The 21451-nt window shown below is 42.2% G+C and overlaps 1 protein-coding gene, 1 non-coding gene and 1 pseudogene across 2 annotated transcripts in view; 1 reads left to right on the plus strand and 2 right to left on the minus strand.

Annotated features, from left to right (window-relative positions):
* The window catches only part of FAF1 (Fas associated factor 1), a 496086-nt gene that overhangs the window by 459409 nt on the left and 15226 nt on the right, over positions 1 to 21451 (plus strand). The gene's annotated exons all lie outside the window — the stretch shown is intronic.
* Positions 16715 to 17436, minus strand: LOC136328728 (F-actin-capping protein subunit alpha-1-like; annotated as a pseudogene).
* On the minus strand, positions 20596 to 20670 carry TRNAA-AGC (transfer RNA alanine (anticodon AGC)). The gene has a single exon. It is a non-coding gene; the product is annotated as a tRNA-Ala (tRNA).

Raw genomic sequence — 21451 nt, forward strand, 5'->3', positions numbered from 1 at the left:
GTGAATATAAACTACTGTGTACCTCCCATATAAAATATAGTTTCTGCTATAATTATCCTAAGTGGAGAGAGGCAGTAATGAGGGGAAAGGCTTATAGCTAAAGAAAGCATGGTAGCAGTTAATTCTTTCTGTACAGCAATGGTAGATATTTGTGTTAAAAATATCCAAATCCTCTAACCCAGATTTAAGAATGTATCGTTGGGGCCCTAGCTGGTTTGCTCAGTAGTAGAGCATCAACCCGGGAGGTGGAAGTCCCTGGTTCAATTCCCAGTCAGGGCACACATGAGAAGCAACCATCTGCTTCTCTTTCTCTCCCCCTCCCCATTCTCTTTCTCTCTCACTCTCTCTCTCTTCTCCTCCTGCAGCCATGGCTCAATTGATTTGAGCATGTCAGCCCTTTGAGCCTCCACCTCAGGCACTAAAAATAGCTCAGTTGCCCGTTGCCTCAGATGGGCAGAGCATCGGCCCCAGACGGGTTGCCGGGTGGATCCCAGTCAAGGTGCATGCAGAAGTCTGTCTCTGTATCTCCCCTACTCTCACTTAAAAAAAAAGAAGAATTTATTATTGGAATCATAATAGCTTATATTTGAAAAGGATCTCAGAGATCTCAAAGCCAATACTATCCTTTTACAGATGGAAGGATGAAAGCATGGGAAAAAATATTCTTAAGTCACATGGTCAAGTTGTAACACGGCTGACACTAAAACCAAAGTAGATTGTTGGTTCCTTTTAAGAATCTGTTCATACATTATATATACTGCTCACAAAAAGTAGGGAATATTTCAAAATGAATATGAAGCAATAAAATATCTCCTACTTTTTGTGAGCAGTGTAGTTCCACTTAAAAATTAGAGCCATTAGCCCTGGCCGGTTGGCTCAGCGGTAGAGTGTCAGCCTAGCGTGCAGAGGACCCAGGTTCGATTCCCGGCCAGGGCACACAGGAGAAGCGCCCATTTGCTTCTCCACCCCTCCACCGCGCCTTCCTCTCTGTCTCTCTCTTCCCCTCCCGCAGCCAAGGCTCCATTGGAGCAAAGATGGTCCGGGCGCTGGGGATGGCTCTGTGGCCTCTGCCCCAGGCGCTAGAGTGGCTCTGGTGGCAACATGGCAACACCCAGGATGGGCAGAGCATCGCCCCCTGGTGGGTAGAGCGTTGCCCCATGGTGGGCGTGCCGGGTGGATCCCGGTCGGGCGCATGCGGGAGTCTGTCTGACTGTCTCTCCCTGTTTCCAGCTTCAGAAAAATGCAAAAAAAAAAAAAAGAAAAGAAAAAAAAAATTAGAGCCATCAGATAATAGAACTAGAATATCAGCATTAGAGACCACCTGGTAAATGCAATAAATTTTGGCTCTAAGCACCAATATTTAAAAATATTGTACTTCAGTGACTTTCATGTGCTAATGCCTCTGATACTGCCGTGGGATTGCTTTTCAATTTATATTAGACTGAGTTTGTTTCTAAAAACAAAACAACAAAACCAGAAGAAAAAACTGTAATGGCATTGAACTACCTGTCAATTGATGGTCACTGGCACTAATTCAATACCAACAGGCATCCCAATTTGGAGTGCAGTGAAGAAGAAAACTGTGATGGAAAACAACTCAATTGTGATATAGCATGTGCTGTGGAACAGTTCAATTGTGAAACAGCAAGGCTATGAGGCAGCCCTCTGCTCCTCTGCAATCCTCAGTGGAAAGGAAGAGTGCTTTCCCAGATCCACAAGGGAGCTGGTTTATATGAATAGAAGTTCCCACCCCTGGTCCATGATTGGTCTGTTTGTATGCAGATAAGGACTCCAAATCTTCACAGTTTGATTGGTCCAAAAGGCACTGTCCTGATTGGTCAGAATAGAGACACTCTAGTTGGTTGGAGCTGCACAGCTCTGTATCCATGGGGAAAGCCTCAGTCCTATTGGTTGAAATAGGATTCCAGGACCTCCTTTATTATAAGGGCTGGCTCAGATGGCAGGAGCATATTGCAGGCAGGCAGTTCAGTGCAGGCCTCTCCTTGAAGTGCAGCTTGCATGAGAGGCCCTGTGTGGAAGTGCTGCTAGGCTCTGCTTTTTTAAAATTCAAGCCTAACCCTGGTCAGGTTGCTCAGTTGGTTAGTGTCAACCCAATACACCAGGGTTGTGGATTTGATCCACGGTCAGAGCACATAGGGGCATCAACCAATGAATGTACTGTAAGTGGAACAACAAATCGATGTTTCTCTCCCTCTCTCCCTCTTCCTCTCCTTCTCTCTCTCCCTCTTTCTTCCCTTCTTCCTTTTCCTCTTCCTCTCCCTCTCCCTTCCTTCCTCCTCTCTGTCTCCAAAATCAATAAATAAAAATTTTTTTGAAGATTTAATATTCAACCCCAGTAGTCACCAGGAGGCTTTCTTGGTAAGTGTCTTCTTTCTCAGGGTTCACAAACCTGAGCCCTGCTATGCTTTCAAGATAAAGCAAGATGAAGCATCTAATCAGTGAAATACTTGTTAGTTACTACTGCATACTTCTGAGCTTGTTCCATTCCCCTCAGGTGTGTTATATCTCCATATCTAATTATTTGAGATTCTCCAGTTCCTAAATGATCAAGATTTGGAGAATAAGAACTATGATTGCAGAGTGGGGTGCAATTAATATCTAGTTAGTTACTATATCAGTTCTGCCTCTAAACTTCTCTCAAATCTGTTCTTTTTCTCTCCTTCCCACATATCACTGCCCAAGTCTTCATATCCCAGTTTAAATACATAGCTTCTTAATTCATCTTCCTGACTCCAATCTTCCCTATTTTTTTGAAACATAGAAACATATTTCATCTTTCTCTTATTTAAAAAATGCCTTAGTGGTTCTAATGGCCTACAGGAAAAGCCCAAACTCCTTACTCCAAAGCATACACACCCTTTATAAGCTCACACTGTCTCCTTTTCCTGCTCGGTTCTTCTCACTCCCTCCCACATGTATCCTTACCACATGCATCCCACCATTAAGCCACAATGTACTTCTTGACTAAAAGAAATCAAGATGTCTTACTTACTCCAGTGCACTGTGTATTCACAGAGTTATTTCATTCCTCTTCTTTTGGCTTTCAGAGGTAGCAGGAAAGGTGGAATTAGTGCTGCTCAACAGATGGGGAATGTGAAGGCCTGAGGTGAAATGACTTTCTTGAGAGCATGCATTCAGTTACTGACACTCAGAACTACAGTCTGGGCCTTTCAGTTGCTTTATTTTCAACATTGATGTTATAAGGAGAAATGCTCCTGGAGTATTTTGACCACAGGATACTTGAGTTTGTAGGTTGAAGTAATTTGGTAAACTGTTTACATAATATTTACAACAAAAGTAATTAAATAGCAAAACTTTTAAAAGAATGATGGTGCTGCTGCTTTATTGTTCTATATGGAAAACTCTAATCTGACATAGCAGCAGTCTAATTAAAGGGAAAACTTTCTATTTGGGTTATTCATTTTGTTTAAGAAATGTATTAGTTACCAAATTATGTTTTGATTGTTTTTAAGTAATGAGAAGAACATCCAATGCTTTAACAATGCCTGACAGAGTGAATCAGTCTGGAAGGGCATAGTGAGGTGGTCTTTATGGGATCATTGGAGTAATTGAGGAGATGGGCTAGAGAGGAAAGGCAATGTTACAGGGGAAGGAACATTGGACTGAGAAACAGAACATCATTTATTACTTGTGCAGCCTTGAATAAGGCACATCCCTAACTCAATCTCAGTTTTCTTCTCTATAAAATAGGAATAACAAATTATTTCCCCAGGACTATAGCATGGCTCAAATAAGGCAATGTACATAAAAGTGCTTTGTAAACTGAGATGCTGTCTAAATATAAAAAGTAATGATCATTATGATTATCTAACTGATTAAATGTTTAGGATAAGATTTTCTTAATAATAGTAGTTTTGAGGCCTTACTATACTAGGTATATTATAAGTGCCCTGTATCTCATTAAATCCTAAAAACTATTCTAAAGGTAAATATTCATACTGTCTTTACTGAGATGAGGGAACTCAGGCACTAAAGAGGTTAAGTAATTTGCCTTAACCTAGCCCTAACCTCCCTCAGAACCAGATACAGACCTAAGAGTGTGACTCTAGAGTAGGGGTCCCCGAGCTACAGCCCACAGGCCACATGCGGCCCCCTGAGGCCATTCCCCCACCCCTGCTGCACTTCCAGAAAGGGCACCTCTTTCATTGGTGGTCAGTGAGAGGAGCATAGCTCCCATTGAAGTACTGGTCAGTTTGTTGATTTAAATTTACTTGTTCTTTATTTTAAATATTGTATTTGTTCCCGTTTTGTTTTTTTAAATACGGTGGATGGTAGTGGAGCAACCAAACGGCGCGCGATTGGCCCACCATGAAAGCTGGAATGCCCACTAGTGGGCGGGAGGGACCAGGTTGACCAGCACTGCAAAAGTGGGTGGTTTTTATAAAAAGGTTCACCATGCCTGACCTGTGGTGGCGCAGTGGATAAAGCATCGACCTGGAAATGCTGAGGTCGCCGGTTCGAAACCCTGGGCTTGCCTGGTCAAGGCACATATGGGAGTTGATGCTTCCAGCTCCTCCCCCCACTTCTCTCTCTCTGTCTCTCCTCTCTCTCCCTCTCCTCTCTAAAAAAATAAAATAAAATAAAATAAAATAAAATAAAATAAAATAATAAAATAAAATGGTTCACCATCACAATTGTATTTCATACTGTGGTTACCCAACATTCTAATTTTGCCCGGCCCCGCTCCAGCTGCTAAGGAATAAGGGTTTGTCATTGTCTTTGAGACTGCCCTGACTTCTCATACAAATAATCCTCATAGTACAGTTCATGGGTTCTAAGAGTAGTCAGACAAAGAGGGCAATAGATATCAGAGTTGGCAAAGATCCCTGCTGGCCTGGGTGACCAAGAAAACTTTTTAAATAGGAACTAGCAAGTGAACAAAACTTTTAGATAGATAGGATTTTGGGTGGGCTTATAAACAGACAGCTTGAGGAAAGAAGCTAATGTTGGAATGTTCAAGGCATGGCTAGATGGTGGAATGTAGAGCACATTCGTTGTAATATGAGGTTTGTGATGTAAAGTTCTGAGAAAAGGCTGAGGGGGGTGTTGTATAAAACCTAAAATATCAGGAAAGGAAGCGTGGCTTTGTTCCGTGTAAAGTTTTTTGAGCAAGGGAATGATGTGGCCATTATCATCAAAGTAAGAACAATTACCCATGCATTGCTCCAGTACAAATTTACATTAGCTGACCCATTGCAAGTGCTCAGTAAATGTCAGTCCCCTGATCTCTTATCTCTCTCTCTCTCTTCTTAATTTTTTAAAATTTACTCATTTTAGAGAAGAGGGGGAGGAGGGGGAGCAGGAAGCATCAACTCCCATATGTGCCTTGACCGGGTAAGCCCAGAGTTTTGAACCGGCGCCCTCAGCGTTCCAGGTCGAGGTTTTATCCACTGCGCCACTACAGGTCAGGCTTATCTCTCTATCTTGATTATCTTGGTAATCTCATTCAGTCTTGTGGCTTTAAATTTCATGCATAGAGTTACAACTCCAAAGTGTATATCTCTAGCCCAAGCTCTCTCCTTAACACCAGGCATTTATACATACAACTGCCTACTCAGCATCTCCGCTTTAAGTCTAATTGGCAGTTCAAATTAAACAGTCAAAACATAACTACTGATTCCTACCCTCCACCAAACCTGCTCCTCCCGTAGTCTTCCTTATTTCGTTAAGGGGCAGCCTCGCTTTTTTGTTCAGGTCAGAAACCTTGGAATTATTCTTGACTTACCTTTCTCTCATTTTTTTATCCAACTCATAAGCAAATTCTATTGGTTTTACCTTCAAAATGTATCCAGTCCCTACTTCTTACTGCCTCCACAAAACTTTGATATGGATAAGATTTTTGGTGTGCTGATAAAGACAGAACATTCCCAGCAGCTGGGACAACTAAACCCTAGTCCAAGCCACTGTGTTCCCTGGTCCAGATTATGGTAATGGTGTCCTAACTGTCCACTCTGCCTCCATGCGTAGCCCCCCTTCAGTCTCTTTTTTGAAAAAACAAACTGATTATTTTTTTATATAAGGCAGATTATATCACTTTCTCTTCTCGAAACCCTATAATGACTCCCCTTATAGTTCAGAGTTTTCGAAAGGTCCTTCCTCAAGTGACTCCCTGGCATTTCTGGGACCCCACTCAATCTTATCTAGTCACCCTGGTATTCCTTGCTAGTTTTGAAATACCATGAAACATTTTTTTATCTCCGCACCTTGCACTTAAACTTTCTTCCTGTAGATACCTGTAGTGCTCATGCCCTTACTTCCTTCAGGTCTCTGCTCAAATAGAGCCTTTTCCCTGAGGCCTTTTCTGACCAGCTCACATAAAATAACGGTCTTCTTTCTCTCCTCTCTGCCCTTACCTTCCCACTCTGGCAAACTGACAACTCCTGAGTCTCCTACCCTGCTTTTTTCTCTCCACTGAACTGACCACCATCCGGCATAATATTTAGTTGTTAGTGTCTACCACCTACTATAATGAATCTTTTTGAAGGCAGGAACTTGAAATGTTCTCTCCTGTATGCCTGGCACTTAGAACAGTACCTGGAACTTAAATGAATCTCAGTAAATATCTGTTGAGTGAATAAGGCAAATAACCTGTGAAGTACTAATAATGCTGTCTACCACTCATTGAGTTCCACTGTGTCAGTTACCTGTGCTACGTACTTTGCAAGTATCAGCTAATTGAATCCGTATAACAACCCTGTGAGATTGGTATTATCCTTACTTTATAGTTGAAAAAATTAGAAGCACAAAGAAGCAGATGTCTAACCTATGTCCCAAACCTATTATACCAGGCAAATAAAATTTCCCATTTTACAAGATACAGAAACTAAAACTATAAGTTAAGTGTTTTGAGCAAGATCACACAGCCAAGAAGTAGAAATGAAATATAAAAGTACTGCTTCTTTCTGTACGTCTCACTGGCAGCCCGGAAAGGTGCGCTGACATGGGGAAAGCCTGTGGCCAAAGAGCCAGGGGTGCTGCGCTATTATATTAAAGTGAGACTGCTGAAACCGCAGGAAGAAGGGCAAGACTAGAGAGATACTTCTGTGTACTCTCCAAACACCTAGACTAAGTATTTTGATAAATGTATCCGTAGCTTCTCCTGGTCCCTCTCTGCTTGGAGTCAGGAAGAGTTTTGTTCTAACACTAGCACATCCATCTTTTTGTGACTTTCACAGAGTGCCGTCTTTCTCTTTTCTGTACTTCAGTTCCTTCATTTTTTTAAGTGAGGATTGTGCCATGTGTCCTCACAGATATATTATGATGATAAGATCAAAAGTGATAATGAAAACACTTAGTAAACGTCAGAGGGCCGTGCCATTTGATTTAGCAATGCTGAGTTTCTTTAATCCTTCTCCAGTAAGTTACCATACTTGACCTGTTTCTAGCCTTTAAAAAATTAGTTTTAGACCCATTCCTCATTCTTAATATAACCTGCCCTTTGTCACTTATGTTATAATAGAACCTTCCTTGGAAGAAAGTCCACTATTTACTGCAGTGTCCCTAGGGCAAGAAAAATGTGTTTTGAGTGTGGGCAGTCATGACAGGGAGACAACATGATAATATGATACAAGGAGCCAGATGTCAGGACACGTCCCACAACCTCTAAACTGGCTTCTTCAACTGTTAAAGGCAGGCAACAATAGCCATATATGAGGTAGTTTACGAATTAAGTGAGTTGATTTGAGGACAAGCACATGAAACATGTTAGATACTCAGGACATGTGATGCTTGAAGATATGTAGTCCTTATGCTGAGAATAAATAGCACAGCTCACCACTGCATGTGTCCCTGGACAGGGTGCTGTGTGTAGGAAGAAATACACCGTATCACTTTCAGTCACACTTTTCTTTAAGGAAGCATGTTCTCTCTCCTTCTGTGTTACTGTTTCTACAAACCGTGGCACAATTTTCTGCTTAGTTTCAAGATGAGTTGGGTCTAAACCTTCCATAAGTATGTGGATTTCTGATATGAGTTTTCTTTGAAGTTTTGTGGCTAATTTGGTGAACTCTTCGGTTCTTACAGCCTTTTCCAGCTTTCAGCCAAACAGGGAAATTAATTATTAAGGTCCTACTCTGTGCCAGACACTTCAGAAAATATTCTCTCACTTAGTGTGTATACAAATTCTGCGGTATAGCTAGCAGCCCCATTTTGCAAATAAGACAATTTGAACCTCCAAATCCTATGCTTTTTATCCCAAACAGAAAATTTTTTTATAAAATGTGTCAAGAAGTCCCCAAGACCACCTCCAGGTTTGAACATTTCCTGCCATGACTCAAGCGGAAAGCTACAAAGCAGTATCAGCATAGTGGAGAGGCACAGTGGGCAAAGTCCAGGGGGAAACCAGGCACAGGCTTCCAAGGGTCCTTTCCCAGTGGAATCACCAGGGAGCTTAATTCCCTCAGCAGTGGTTTGAGACATGTGAAAAGTGGCCAAGCAAGGAAGCTTATTAGGGCCTCATGTGCATGGGGGTTTTTTGGGCGCTGATCTCAGAAGTAGGTTCCCTTTGCCTGGCACAAACCAGAATTCCAGAACCCCAGAAGGAAAGCAGATAGTCAGCATAAACTTGAACAGTTTGCACAAATTTTATAAGCAAGCCTTTTTGTTGTTGTTGTTGTTGTTGTTGTTAGCAAGCCCTTTAAAGAATAGCAGTCAGGCCTGCTATGTTAACTTTTCTGCACAGAAAAGTTTTTGCTTTTCCCCCCCTTTATTAGTAGTTTATTAAATATCAGAATGTCTTACAATCAATGGCATCTTAGATTTATTGTCAACATGGTATTTTGGAAAACTAGAGGCAACATTTAAAAATTAGGAAATTATACACCTAACAACACACTTTTCTGTGTTCTCTCTATTAACTCAGAAGGTCCAGCTCCACCAGGTGGCATCACTCCCAGTATGACAGCAGTTGGGTCCCAAGCAGCTGCCCCTTGAACTGAGACAGGCCAGTTCTCTACCATCCCTTCCACCCTATGGTGCTCCTGGACCTTGAGGCTGTGTCAGTTGTCATTTTACCCCCCTTGCTCTTGACCAGGACATCTTTACAGAAAAATTATATTCAGTGGGACCCTATATGCAGGGTGACAACACCTGCAGTCTTGATGTCAATTGTGCTTTTGAGAGATCCCAGACATAGGATCCCTAAACTATTACCCATTAAGGTCTTTCTTAGAAAGCCAGGTGTCTTCCTCTTTGAGTTTCTGTTTTAACCCCCCCCCTTTTTTTTTAACCTGGCCCAGGGCATCAGTTCAAGTACAACACAGTCCTGGCTAAGTTGAACCTGACCGTGATGCCTTCCAGGGCTGAGGCAGTGTGGTGATGGCAGGGTACACACAAGAAATACAATTCCAGAGGGCACACGTAGTAGCCCTGCAAACAAAGTTTCCAATGTTAGAGCACCCCAAGCAGGACATGCTCACTTATCAGGCTTAGGTTCTCAGTCTGTTCAAATAAGTTAGTTCACCCCTTGGTTTCAGAGGGACTGTCCAAAGCAGTCTTTGTTTTGCTGGTTCATGACACTAGTCCATTCACTTCATGAGTGTAGACAACATCTGGAGGTGTTCTGTATGGAAGTGTAGTAGCTGAGGCCGTCTCTTGTGGTCACCACTGTCAGGTGTGATTGTAGACTCAGCAGTCATGTGGAATTCAAAGCATTCACAGCAGCTTGGAAAGGTGGCACGGGGAGTTTTCCATCAGGATGAAGTGAAAGTTTCCAGGAAGTTTTGAAAAGCAAAGATCTTTAATGCCTTCTTACCTCCCCAAGTGCCAGAATGTTTTGTTTATATTGTTTTTCTCCTTTGTTACAAAAATATGTGTCCCATTTTAGCAATCATAATTTTACTTTTTTGTTTCTTTAATTGTCCTCTACTCTCATCCAGACCTTTCTTCTGGAAGGATTATATTTGTAAAAGGGACAAAGATTTTTATTAAAAATTAGTTTTATAAAACTTAAACAGAAAGACATATCATGGTTAGGAATTGGTTAGGACAATATTCTGAATTATAAAAAATTTTCAAAATGAGTTTACATGACCTCACATCCCCTTCATCCTGTTCATTTATCCAGTGAGCTGGCCAGAAAAGATCAGTTTCTTTGTGAGAACAGTAGCATTTAATAATCCAACTGTCTTCCTAAGATGTGTGCCTCAGGAGGGAAGGTAAGAGAGGTAAAGACAAACTATTTATTAGTCCATTGTTGCAAACTGCAACTAATCTAGGAAGTTGAACCCAAGTCAGCAGCAGTGAGACATCCCCCAAAGGAAGGCAAGAGTGTCCATCTGTAAGGAGCAAGCAGAAGGGCCAAGTCCTCGTGGTGCCCTCCCCTGACTTGCAGTTTCCGGCAGGACTCACAGGTTAAGAATGCAGTCAGTTTCTGTATCAAGTAGAAGCCAATTAGCAGCTTGGTTCTAGATGGTCCCATCAAAAAACAAATTATTTCCTGTGGGCATTTTTATGTGACCCCGAGCAGACAGTATCCATGATGTTTCCACAGTTTCAGGCCCCAGAGAGGTGTACTAAATCTCCAATGGTCCCAGCATCAAAAAGTCCTATTTGTAAACCTGTGCTTGCATTCTGTTCAGCACAGCGCATTCTGATGCTGAGACAGCTTACACCAGACGATGTCAGGTGTTAGTTAGGGTCAGGTCCAGACAATTAGGATCTGTGGAGTGAGGATTTCAAAAGAGGCCAGCAACTTTTCTTTAGCAGCCAGAAAGCCAAGATGCTGCAGGGCCAGAGAGCTGTTTTCTAAATTCAAGTGACAGGCAAGGCTTCCCTAAGTCTTTTGGTCTTATTCAAATTTACCTACTCAGAAATATGCATCACGCTGGAAAATCATCAGCCTCTAAAGATCTGATATCTGATTTTATAGGAACTCATTAACAAACTAAAAACTGCTTTTTAAAATCCCCACAGTGCATGTCCAGAATAGTGCCTCTTTTCCATGTTGTCCCCATTTTCCTAAGGCTCCAGTAAGGAAAAATCATGAGTTCTAGAGCCATGTTCTGTTTCCAGTACTCAAAGAGTCTTAATACGAACCCATTCATCAGCTGCAAACTGTAAGGAAATTGTGTTCTAACACATCTTCTTTGCAGATTTCTTTGGTTGGGATGATTCTTCTAGCATTTATGAAATTAGAAGCATATAATGTTTTATATCAATTTTTACTATATATCCAGATAGAACAAACACAAAACAAAATCATTATTAAAAATTCCTGCATCCTTTTGTTTCTCATTGCAAATTTACTCCAACACCTGGCAGTAAATTTATCATTTACAGGGTTACTATTAAAGTTGCTGGGGAAAAGGTAGGGGCTGGAATGCCAAGGAAGTGGAGGCGGGGCAATGCTCAGCTGCAGCGCAGGTAACAACAGCTTAGGTGAAGAAATGGTGTTTTTCTCCCTTTTCTTCCCTCTTGTTTATCTAAAATTGCATTCCAGCTCTGGGACTTTTTTCTTTCTTCCACTTGATAGAGAGAATAGTGGAACTTGAACATTTTTCGCCCATCCAAAGCTCACCTTTGGGAATTCTGGGACCTTTTTTGTCTTGCCATCTGAAAGAGAATGAAAACCGAGGGCATTAAAGGGTGCTTCTTTTCACCCTCACTTTGGCCAGTACAGCCCAGACCAGTCAGGGGAGCCAGCAGGCCAAGTCTTCTGGGATGGAATACATAGTTTTAAAATTCCATAGTCAGCGTTTACCCTTCACAATAGACAGCAGCTCAGCTATTTTCATACCTTGGATGAATGACTCCATATCCATCCAGGCTCCAAAAGTTCATCATTCCCTGCCCCTTCATTCTTTCTTTTCTCAAACAATATTTTCACCATATTTTGATGAGCCAGATCAGGTTCTTTTCAATCCCACTTCTGACACCAACTCAGTGGGGGTGGGTTCCTGAGACCGTTCCAAAGTTTGGCGATTCCCTAGCAAAACATACAAGACTCCGCATACAGTAATGCCCACAGCTATGATGTGTTACAGCAGGAGGATGCAACACAAGATCTGCACAGAGGAAAGCACATGGTGTGAAGTCCAGGAGAAACCAGGCACAGGCTTCTAAGAGTCCTCTCCCAGTAGAAGCACACAAGATGAGCTTAATTCCCCCAGCAGTGATGTGAAACAACACATGTAAAATACTGCCAACCAAGGAAGCTTATTAGGGACTTAGTACCAAGGCTTTTATTGGAGGCTGACCATGTAAGTACCCTTTGCCTAGCACATACCAAAATTCCAGAATCCCAGAAGGAAAACAGGTATTCAGCATAAACTTTGTTGTTTGCATAAACAGTTTGGGCTTAGTGAGCCACTCTTAACAGTTCTGTGAATGGTGAGAACAACCCCTCCAAAACCCAAGTTCCCAAATGCCATGCTTGGGCCACCCTTGCAAGCAGGCCTTTCAAAAGAATAGCTGTTAGGCCTGCTATGTTGACTGTTCTCTGCATGTATAGTTTTAGTTTTGAAGATATTTACACCTCAGATTCACTTCTGGGATTTACTACTAGATATGTAAGTAGAATGCCTGTACTAGAAGGAGTGCTAAGCTTCTGACTTTGCCTCTCCCTTCACTCATAAGAGAATTTAGTCCTGTACAAAAGGTGAATGTGGCCTCAGAAAAAAAACTAATAAGTACCAATTAACCCTGTATTTTCAGCGAAGAGTTTCAAGAGAACCTGAGGGAGACACAATCCCTGGATATGGCCGTCTCTCAGTTTCTAGAGTGCCAGCATCTTCTGTGAAAATTGGCCCAAAGGGCTGCAGCCACTTTTCCTCATAGACGGAGAATGAGGAAACCTGGCTGCTTAAAATAAAGGGGAACTTGTTGGTATTTATTTTTCCTTCCTTGTTTTATAAGCAAATATGAATCAACACTGTAAGGATGATTTATTTAACACTACCCGTTCTTTTCAGTCATGTTCAGAAGCTCTGTAGCCTGAAACAAGAACTTACGTAGGCTTTGGACTCTAATAGACCTGGCTGGGAATTCTGGACCAGCTCTTCATTGAGTGATCTTAGATTATTTGATCTCTTGGTAAAATAGAAGGAACCATACCTACTTCAAAGGGTTATTGTGAGCATTAAATGAGAGAATGAATGTAAAAGGTTTAATACAGCATTTGACACAGTAAGAATTTAATAATGGTAACTGGTGTGATGGTAATGCTGATCATTCCTCGTCTTATCCCCACTTCCTCCTTCCTGTCCTTATTTTTTCTTTTATGTTTTGGTTTCAACAGGACAAAAGGTCTTTGTTCAATATTAACTGTTTGGAAACTACCAGTTTTTAAGTAGGGATATCAAACAGTATACTGTACATACCTAAAAACAAAAGGTTGAGAGTCATTTTCAACTAGAAATATTTATGATTTAATACCTGCCTTCTGTTTGTTTGTTTTTTTGTTTTGTTTTTTTCCATTTTTCTGAAGCTGGAAACAGGGAGAGACAGTCAGACAGACTCCCGCATGCGCCTGACCGGGATCCACCCGGCACGCCCACCATGGGGCGATGCTCTGCCCACCAGGGGGCGATGCTCTGCCCATCCTGGGCATCGCCATGTTGTGACCAGAGCCACTCTAGCGCCTGAGGCAGAGGCCACAGAGCCATCCCCAGCGCCCGGGCCATCTTTGCTCCAATGGAGCCTTGGCTGCGGGAGGGGAAGAGAGAGACAGAGAGGAAAGCGCGGCGGAGGGGTGGAGAAGCAAATGGGCGCTTCTCCTGTGTGCCCTGGCCGGGAATCGAACCCGGGTCCTCCACACGCTAGGCCAACGCTCTACCGCTGAGCCAACCGGCCAGGGCTGCCTTCTGTTTTAACAAGCCACAGATTTGTTTCATAGTTGAAACATTACTGAATTAGTTTCTGGTGTTTTTCCTAGGGTGAGAGATAAGGATTATATCCTTATGGAAATCTTTGCCTCATTTGTGTCAGGGTCCTCTAGTGCCAGAAGGACTCTGTGTAAGCTCATTTAGAGCATTAGCTATACTGTGTCTATTTACCTTTGTACCCCCACTTTCTGGCACAGGGCCTGCACAGGCCTACCACAGACTAGAGGCTCACCAAATTGTTCATGGTTTGAGGATAAATGTATGGATGGCATACACTGTGGAAGATGTGATGATGATTATGACGAGGTCTCAGTCCATAGGCCAACTCTGGTACGGGTGATAAGGCAGATCACTCTAGCCGGCATGGGGGACATCCTGCCAACCTTAGACGCAGCATGAAGAACACACAGATGTAACTGAATATAAAGGTCTGTGCCAGTGGTGCAGATGTGGTAAGCGATGTACCTGATGTTAAGAAATTGCCATTTTTATTTTATAGTGTAGGCTGTGTGAAGCAATATATTGGTTTTTGAATTGAGAAGTACAGTGAATTCTCATTTTTCACGGTAGTTATGTTGTGTAAAATTGCCACAAACAATGAATTAGTGAATATTGAACATTGCTCCTAAGGGAAATAGAGGTTTAAGTTCCTTTGAGCCTCTGGTTACAAATTTTCATCAGCCAATCAATAAATAACCTTGTTTTATGTATGTTTCTATTCAAGACACCTTATTTAATATAGAATATTGATTCATTAACATTGAACTCATGGCCAACAATACTATAAGTCATGCCTGAATATAGCCCATACTTAGTTACCGGGTACTTGCTAGGCACTAAAGTTACAAAGATGTGGCCCTGGCCAGTAGCTCAGTAGATAGAGGGTCGGCTCAGTGTATAGACATCCTGGGTTTGATTCCCAGTCAGGGCACACAGGGTAAGTGACCATTTGCTTTTCCCCCACCTCCCTTTCCCCCTTCTCTCCCTGTTCCCCTCCCACAGCCTGTGGCTCAGTTGGTTTGAGCATGGCCCCGGGCACTAAGGATAGCTCCCTTGGAGTGCATCAGCCTTGCATGCTAAAAATAGCTTGGTCCTTAAGCATTGGCCTCAGATGGGGTTGCTGGGTGGATCTCAGTCAGGGCGCATGCTGAATTCAGCCTATCTCCCTTCCTTTCACCTTAAAAATACAGTGTGTCCGTAAAGTCATGGTACACTTTTGACCAGTCACAGGAAAGCAACAAAAGACAATAGAAATCTGAAATCTGCACCAAATAAAAGGAAACCCCCCCCCCAGTTTCTGTAGGATGATGTGGCAGCATGTGCGCATATGCAGATGATGACATAATACTGTGTATATAGCAGAGCAGCCCACAGCCATGCCAGTCGAGATGTGGAGGGTACAGAGGAAAGTTCACTGTGTTCTGTGGCTCGCTAAATTCAAATCTGTGACCAAAGTACAATGTGAATATCGGCACGTTTATAACGAAGCGCCACCACATAGGAATAACATTATTCGGTGGGATAAGCAGTTGAAGGAAACAAGCAGTTTAGTGGAGAAACCCCATTCAGGTAGGCCATCAGTCAGTGACGAGTCTGTAGAGGTTATACGGGATAGCTACCTAAGGAGCCCTAAAAAATCTGTGCATGAGTACACATCGAACTGCACTGAATAGATATGAAACTGGGAGAGTTTTCCTTTGATTTGGTGCAGATTTCACATTTCTATCGTCTTTTGTTGCTTTCCTGTGACCAGTCAAAAGTGCACCATGACTTTACGGACACTGTGTGTGTGTGTGTGTGTGTGCGCGCGCGCGCGCGCGTGCACACGTGCATGTGTACACACACACACAAAGCTGTAACCAAAGCTCTTATAGATGAGCAAAAAAAGAAAGGTATTTAAAGGTGAAAAATGCTGTCATTGTTGATGCTGGCTACAATGGGAACCCAGGGAACAGGTTAGTAAAGCTTCACAGAAGAAACCGGGTTTTAACAAGTTTTTTAGAACAAAACATGTATATTTCTATTGGACTACTTGATTCAGAGAATAGTATGAACATATTACCTGTCTATATCAGTAACAGGGCTTCATGGCTTGAAAAATGTTCTGAACAGTAAAATGACTTTAGGATAGATCTCTAGGGCTTCGTGGCTTGGAAAATGTTCTAAACAGTAAAATGACTTCAAGATAGATCTTCTTCTTCATCATTAAATATAGCAGATTTTAAAAAAAAAGATTTACAAGTAGATGTAGTGAAAACAGAAAATTATAAGACAAAGAACACAAAAGTATCAAGACAGTGTTGTAGGTTCAACAGTATTCCATGAGGCTAGAAAACCTAGCTTTGAAAGCCCTAGCACCAGATATCACTCTTGTTTATAAATCACTTATTTATTATATGACCATACATTGAACCCTTTTTTTCCACATACTAAAATATCCTGCACTCATCCTTTAAGCAGTCTGCTTTTCTTCGCCAGTCTTGTAGCTAAGTGTCTTGCTCCAGTCGATTTTTTTCTTTTTTTTTTTTTTTTTTTTTAGAGAGAGAGTGAGTCAGAGAGAGGAATAGACAGGGACAGACAGACAGAAACGGAGAGAGATGAGAAGCATCGATCATCACCCTTTCATTGCGCGTTGCAACACCTTAGTTGTTCATTGATTGCTCTCTCGTATGTGCCCCGACCACGGGCCTTCAGCAGACCGAGCAACCCCTTGCTGGAGCCAGTGACCTTGGGTTCAAGCTGTTGGGATTTTTGCTCAAACCAGATGAGCCCACACTCAAGCTGGCGACCTTGGGGTCTTGAACCTGGGTCCTCTGCATCCCAGTCCGACGCTCTATCCACTGCGCCACCACCTAGTCAGGCGCTCCGATCGATTTTGATGTGGATAATTGGAAGCTGCTGCAGCACAAGGCTTTGAATGTGATGTCTGACATTGTTTGATAATTTCCACTAATTGCTGTCTAATACTCGTTTTCTGCATGCCCTGTAATTTTTATAAACTCCTTGGCAGTTTGGACTTCATTTGAAAGAGTTGCTGAATCTAGTACATCTTTATGACTAATCAGTTGAACATTGCCGTCTTCATAATCATGTACCTGAATCTTAAGAACTCCTAGGCTATATGTAGATGATAGTGAACTTCTGTTGTGATCTCCAGTGACCATTTTAGAAGGTTTTAGGCTGAAACTACACACAATAATGGTTTGTTGCCCATCAATAGTTTTAGCATAAATAGTATGGAAGCCATTGGAATAACGATCTTTCATTACAAAGAGAATCACAGAGTTTTCTCCAAGAGTTCAGGTCTCCATCTACTTCCTCTGGCTGGGGGTTTCTGTAAATGATCAAACTTAAAAGAAATTTTGTTTCACTGTGTTCTATAAGACCTGAACTGATTCATGTTATACTGGGCAAATGCATACACTGCCCCTTCCTTGAGGAGATTGTCGTTATTAAGGAGTAGCTGGACATTGTTGAATACTTCTTTAAGTTCTCCTGGGGATGTATGAGTGATGAATTTAGCAGCTATGCGCTCCTTCTCCTTATCTGACACCAGATCCTTGAAGTAGGCCATCTTGGGCCTCTGTTGAACAAGTATTTTTTTAAAAGGAAATACTACTCAGCAATAAACAAGAATGAGCTCTTAATACATGAAACAACTTGGCTGGCTCTCAAGGGCATTATGCTGAGCAAAAAATTCCAATCTCAAAAGGTTACACATTATATGATTACATTTATATAATAACATTCTTCAATTGACAAAATTATAAAGATGGAAAACAAATTTGTGGTTACCAGGGATAGAGAATGTGGTTTCAGGAAGTGAGTGTAACTAAATTTTACAGTTTTATTCTATACCTTGATTGTGGTGGTAGTTACACAAATCTATACAAGATAAAATTGCATATAAATATTCACAGGCATACACTCAAATAAATACACATAAAAACTGATGAAATGTGGACAAGGCCTGTAGTTTAGTTAATGTCATACCAGTGTTGTTTTACAGATTTGGTATTATAGTTATATTTAAAGGAATGGCCATTTGTCAGGCAGAAATATGAACAAAACCTTAGGAATATAAGCCAGCATATATCTGGGAAATTGCACAGTCGGCTATGATGGGATTTAGGATGTAGTCAGGCATGGAGCAAAATGAAAGAGGAGTTGGAAAAAAAATGACTGAAGGACTTTCTATGCGTGAACCCAGAGATTTTCAACTTTTGTAATCTCATGGCACATATAAACTATTTACTAAAATTGTGCAGCACACACAAAAACCATTTTTTGCTAAACTGACCAAAAAGGTATAATTTTGATTCATTTACACTGGACAGCTATTGTTTTTGGCTGTTGTCATTTTTTCATTTGACGATCTAAGGGAAAAGAGGTCAGTGCCCTGACTAAATTGTCAAGTATTGCACGTTTAAAAATTCTTGTGGCACACTGGTTGAAAATTGCTACATTAATCCAACAAATATTGAGTACCTCTTATGCTCAAGGCATTGGGGATACAGTAGTGAATAGGCCAAAGTTCTTCCCCTCACAAAACCAATTCCAGTGGAAATTTGAACTAATTAAGGTAGGTATGGATGATGAGAAATGTAGGCTTAGAACTGCCAAATAACGAACACAAATTGACATAGCTAATAAGTTGAAGAGCAATGGCTCCACCTAGGTCTTTTGATTCCACATTTCTGCCTTTTTCCTACTGCCTCAAACTTGTTGGTTACAGTATTTTTTATCAGGAAGGATTAGAGTAGGGAGACCAGCTAGGACTATTGCAGTAGAGGAGAGCAGGCTGTGAGAATCTAAGATGGCAGCAGTGAGCTTACAGAGAAGGCAGAGAATCAGGAGGAAGGAAGAATCAGTGGACTTGGTGATTTTCTAGTTATGTCAGGGTGGGAGCAAGAAGATGTTAGAGGTGGCTTAGACGTTTCCAGCCTGGATGGCTAGAGGGATCGTAGTTCATGTGCAGAAATCAAGGAAGACAGGTGAGGAGGTAGATTCAGTTTGGGATTTGTTGTGTCCGAAGTGCTGGAGAAAGTATAGGTGATGCTTTCTGACAGAGGACAAAGAGATTGAAACTGTAAGAGTGGCCAATACCAGAAAAGCCCCTGACTGGGGTGAATTTGAAGGAGATGAGTGATGGAGAAACAGTATGGCCTTGTGGTTCAAAGATTGGGTTCTGGAGTCTCAGACTGACTCTCAGCTCTGCATTTCCTAGCTCTTTGATCTTGGGCAAATTACGCCTCTATGTAGCTCAGTTTCCTCATCATAAGGATAATGATAGTACATATCAATACTTCAAAGGCTGTTGTAAAAATGAAATGAAGTGATACATATAAAGCACCATCACATAGCAGATGCTCAGTATTTTAAGCTATTATGATAAGGTTGATGGCATGGAGAGGAAAAGCTCTTGCTAGAGGTAGAGGTATCAAGAGAGAGGGGTGGAAAAAAAAAGAGAGAGAGAGGTGGAATATGTAAGAAAACCCATTTATGCCCCGACCAGACCAATGAAATACATAAAAGAGTTTAAAATTGTTTGAGGTGATTACAGCCATTTCTTGGAAGCTGGGTGGAATTCAGTCTTAATAAAAATCTGCCAGCCTTGGCTGGTTGGCTCAGCGGTAGAACGTCGGCCTGGCGTGCAGAAGTCCCGGATTAGATTCCGGGCCAGGGCACACAGGAGAGGCGCCCATCTGCTTCTCCACCCCTCCCCCTCACCTTCCTCTCTGTCTCTCTCTTCCCCTCCCACTGCCGAGGCTCCATTGGAGCAAAAGATGGCCCGGGCGCTGAGGATGACTCCTTGGCCTCTGCCTCAGGCGCTAGAATGGCTCTGGTCGCAACAGAGCGACTCCCCGGATGGGCAGAGCATCGCCCCCTGGTGGGCGTGCCGGGTGGATCCCTGTCGGGTGCATGCGGGAGTCTGTCTGACTGCCTCCCCATTTCCAGCTTCAGAAAAATACAAAAAAAAAAAAATTGCCTCTGCTCCTTTCTAACTTATTTACGAAACATTTGGAGTGGTAGGGCTTGATGGCAATGAATACAGCCATTTATTTTTGTGCCTGTTGTATGCACAATCAAGTATATTAGTTCTCTGAAAGAGATAATATCCCCATTTTACAGATAAGGACGCAGAAGCTTAGGAGAGCTTAAAATTCTCAATACCAGTAGTTGATCCCCCAAATTTCCAGTACCATGCTGAACATAAGATGGAGTGACTATTACTGATTATGTATAGGTAGGGTGATAGATTTAAACCTTTAGTAAGTTATTTATTTTTCCCCAGAACTTAATTTTTTTGTTTGTTTTTGTTTGTTTTGGGGGGGGGGCTCATCCAGGATAGAACTTAATTTTTATAAAGTGTTTATAAAGCACTGTAATATTCAAAGTACTATATCAGAAATCAAATAAACTTTTTTTTTTTTTTCCTGAAGCTGGAAACGGGGAGAGACAGTCAGACTCCCGCATGCGCCTGACCGGGATCCACTCGGCACGCCCACCAGGGGGCGACGCTCTGCCCACCAGGAGGCGATGCTCTGCCCCTCCGGGGCGTCGCTCTGCCGTGACCAGAGCCACTCTAGCACCTGGGGCAGAGGCCAAGGAGCCATCCCCAGCGCCCGGGCCATCTTTGCTCCAATGGAGCCTCGGCTGCGGGAGGGGAAGAGAGAGACAGAGAGGAAGAAGAGGGGGAAGGGTGGAGAAGCAGATGGACGCTTCTCCTGTGTGCCCTGGCCGGGAATCGAACCCGGGACTTCTGCACGCTAGGCTGACGCTCTACCACTGAGCCACCGGCCAGGGCCTCAAATAAACTTTTGAAAGCTGTACATACAATCCAATCTGACTTCATTCAGCCATAAATAAAAAATCATTAGTTCTGTGCTCAGTATTCCAGGTGTTAATGCAGACAAGCTTTGCTCACTTAAAGTCTGTATAGTAAACCCACTGTAAATATAAACAACTGCAGACGTGTATATGTGCAGATTAACCTTTTCCAGACACTCACTGTAATTTTCGAAGCCTGTGCTGCAGTTCCAGAGTGCATTAGCACGGGCATCAACATGCTACATCCTCCTGCCCCCTCGCAGTGCCTGCCCCAGCCCTCTTCACCCAGACCACACTCTGCTCTTCACCCAGAACCAGAACCTCAAGGCTTTAGGATGGATTCCTTTCTACAGCTGAGTCCCAAACCTGAAGACTCTTGACATTGCCAAATTTATTCCACTTTCCTTCCTCTAGTTGGCTGTATGTAAGAGCCTGTGTGAACAGGCCTTCCTCATGCCTGCCTATTACACTGTTGAGATGAGAACAAGAAAAAACATCTATTTTATAGATTTTAAAAACCAAGATGCAGAGAAGGAAAGTAATTTGATCATGGCCTAGATCAAGACACCAGAAGTAGAATGGTTAGCCCAATTTTACAATAGTCACAAAGTAAAGTAAGATAGACATTTTGTAAACAGAAAAATAAAAATGTACACATCAAATCTGAAGCTATTTGGGATTATATCTAATACATCTGAGTACAGTGCCTGCTACATAGTAAGCAACTAATATTGGTTTGTTGTTTATGAAAGTGTAAG

The sequence above is a fragment of the Saccopteryx bilineata genome, chromosome 3 (assembly GCF_036850765.1).
Source record: "Saccopteryx bilineata isolate mSacBil1 chromosome 3, mSacBil1_pri_phased_curated, whole genome shotgun sequence".
Lineage (NCBI taxonomy): Eukaryota > Metazoa > Chordata > Mammalia > Chiroptera > Emballonuridae > Saccopteryx > Saccopteryx bilineata.